General features: G+C 44.5%; 1 non-coding gene across 1 annotated transcript; it reads left to right on the forward strand.

The window, feature by feature from the left end:
• The first annotated feature begins 426 nt into the window (after positions 1-426).
• Positions 427-489, forward strand: LOC136390348 (U7 small nuclear RNA). Its single transcript, XR_010748751.1, has one exon. It is a non-coding gene; the product is annotated as a U7 small nuclear RNA (small nuclear RNA).
• The last annotated feature ends 2731 nt before the right edge of the window (positions 490-3220 follow it).

Consider the following 3220-nt stretch of genomic DNA (forward strand, 5'->3'; position numbering starts at 1 on the left):
AAAGCAAGGGGAACTTGTATAAATGGGCCAGCTGGATACTGGCGCTCCCAGTACTGTGCTGTAGAGCAGACAGCGTGATTTTGTTACTTAGACTTACAGCTGTTACAGCTGTGACTTATGCGAGTGACTTTTTGCTTGACATAAGGTTTTCTGGTCTTTCCTGAAAACACTTCTTTTTCTTTTTTTTTTTAATGTTTTTTATTTTTATTTTTTAGATTTTATTTATTCATTTTTTAGAGAGAGGGGACAGAGAGAGACAGAGAGAGAGAAGAGGGGGAGGAGCAGAAAGCATCAACTCCCATATGTGCTTGACCAGGCAAGCCCAGGGTTTCGAACTGGTGACCTCAGTGTTCCAGGTTGACGCTTTACCCACTGTGCAACCGCAGGTCAGGCAACACTTCTTTTTCTTTTGAAAAGGAATAGGAATAGTGCTTACAGCTCTTTTTGAATTTGTCTAGTAGGTCTTCCGGTGTTTGCCGGAAGGCCCCTAAAAAAGAAAAGAAAAGAAAAGGAATAGGAATAAAAAGTGAAAGAGTCCTTTACCCTCCTGAAATATTTCTTGAGTATCAAAGTTTTTCCCCTTGATCACACAACACAGACTAACATAAAATAATTTAGAATCATTACCAATTCTGAGGTTTTACATAATGAGATATGTCATGTAGAAAAAGATCTTTTGAAATAACCAACTTTTTGGGTTTGGTTAAAGTTCAATGTGCTAGACATGTTCAGGAGTTGCTAAGTTCAAATGCTTGGCAAAACTCTTATCATCATTCTACTGTTTCTTCACACATTAACCGCTGTGATTCAAATCTTTTTTTTTTCCTGAAGTGAGAAGCAGGGAGGCAGAGAGACAGACTCCCGCATACGCCCAACCAGAATCCACCCGGCATGCCCACTAGGGGGTGATGCTCTGCCCATCTGGGGCGTTGTTCCTTTGCAACCTGAGCCACTCTAGTGCCTGAGGTGGAAGCCATGGAGCTATCCTCAGCACCCGGGCCAACTTTGCTCCAGTGTAGCCTTGGCTGCATGAGCAGAAGAAAGAGAGAGAGAAAGGAGAGGTGAAAGGGTGGAGAAGCAGATGGGCACTTCTCCTGTGTGCCCTGGCTGGGAATCGAACCTGGGACTTCTACATGCCAGGCCGACGCTCTACCACTGAGCCAACTGGCCAGTGCCTATAATACAAATCTTAATAAAATTAACAAGCATCAAAGATAATGTAACAGAACCAGCATATTAGGACCACTTTCTTAACTCCTACCAATGTCCCTACTCTAGTCCACTCCACCCAGGATTCCATGAAAGCCACAGCAAGGGGTATCACCACAGATGTTTAGACAGTGTGAACTGAGTGTCATGGGGAGTCGGGAAAATGTCATCGTGATGGTGACTGCAGACAGGGAAGGGCTGACTGCACAGCTGTGTCAGTCAGAGGAGATTCTGTGTTGGGACTGAATCTCTCTGTCCTGTCCATCTCTACCCCAAGGCACTGAGAACCCCATAATGCTGGGTTTCTGCACAAGCCCCGAATTCCTCCCGTTCAGGGCCTTCTCCCCTGGTTCATTCACAACCACATTACTGACTCCATGTGGTTTGTGCTGCTTCTTCTCCAAGGGCCAGATCCATTGCCCCTGAATAGTCTGGTGCCTCCTGTGTGGGCTCGAGCTCAGTGGGGCAGGCTCCTGTACCTGGCCATCCGTGCATCCCATCTCACTCAGGGTTAGAGACCCTCTGCCTTTGCACAACCCTTGATCACTGCTTTCCATTCTCTGGTCCCCTTCAAGGGCTTTCATCTTCTCCTTAAGATTGTAGTTTATATTTCCAAAGGTGTGCACAAATACTGTGCTCATGTTTGAAAGAAAGATAGTGGAGTGTGCATCTTTAAAACAGTCCTTTCTACTTGGTCCTCAATAGGGTGCTCAACAGGATTTTCTTTTTTATTTATTTTTTTTTTTTTACAGAGTCAGAGAGAGGGACAGATAGGAACAAACAGACAGGAATGGAGAAAGATGAGAAGCATCAATCATTAGTTTTTTGTTGCGACACCTTAGTTGTTCATTGATTGCTTTCTCACATGTACCTTGACCGTGGGCCTTCAGCAGACTGAGTAACCCCTTGCTCGAGCCAGCGACCTTGGGTCCAAGCTGGTGAGCTTTTTGCTCAAACCAGATGAGCCCGCGCTCAAGCTGGTGACCTCGGGGTCTTGAACCTGGGTCTTTTGCATCCCAGTCTGACACTCTATCCACTGCGCCGCTGCCTGATCAGGCTCAACAGGATTTTCATTCCTTATTATCACCAATGGGAGTGACTCTCAGGTTGACCCACATTGCTGGGATGTACATGTCCCCATGTGAAAGTAGTTGTTTATGTTGCCTCTTTCTTTCCAGGCTCTTGCCAAACTTCAATCCAGCACAGTCAATGGGTGATTTCTAATCTCATTATCTGGCTCTTTAGCATATTTAAAGTATGAATTCTTAAAAAAAATTTTTAGCCCATTTAAAAAATCCACAGAAGCCTGACAGGTGTTGGTACAGTGGATAGAGCGTGGACACTGAGGTCCCAGGTCGCTGACTTAAGTGTGAACTATCTGGCTTGAGCGCAGGCTCAACTTGAGCATGGGGTTGCCAGCTTGAGCGTGGGATCATCGACATGATCCCAAGGTCACTGGCTTGAGTCAGGGGTCACTGGCTTGGCTTGAGCCCCCCCCCCCCATCAAGGTACATGAAAAGCAATCAATGAACAACTAAGGTACGACAACTATTAAGTTGATGCTTTTCATCTCTCCCTTCCTATCTGTCTGTCCCCACCCCTCTCTCTTTCTACCCCTTCCTCTCTTGCTAAAATCAATAAAAAAGGAAAAAAAAGATGGGGAAATGGAAACTACAAATAATTAAATTTTGAAATAGATCAAGCCTGTTCTACACTGTACTGAGCTGAGTCTGGCAGTTTCCTAACTTAGGTACCTTCCCACTGTCATGAGAGCAAATACACAGTTATCCAGAGTGAGGATGATGCATATTATGCATATGATTCAATCTGAGTGTTCCATAATTCAAAATGGGAATGCAGTATGCTGACCTAGGCATGTTAGAGCCTTTATATACCATAATCACTTTTTTTTTGCATAAAACTAGACATAATCCGTATTTTTGTGCCCAAAGAATGCTGAGAATCACAGCTGTCAATAGAGTGCTTAAATACTGAAAACAATAGACCATCA

The sequence above is a fragment of the Saccopteryx leptura genome, chromosome 1 (assembly GCF_036850995.1).
Source record: "Saccopteryx leptura isolate mSacLep1 chromosome 1, mSacLep1_pri_phased_curated, whole genome shotgun sequence".
Classification (NCBI taxonomy): domain Eukaryota; kingdom Metazoa; phylum Chordata; class Mammalia; order Chiroptera; family Emballonuridae; genus Saccopteryx; species Saccopteryx leptura.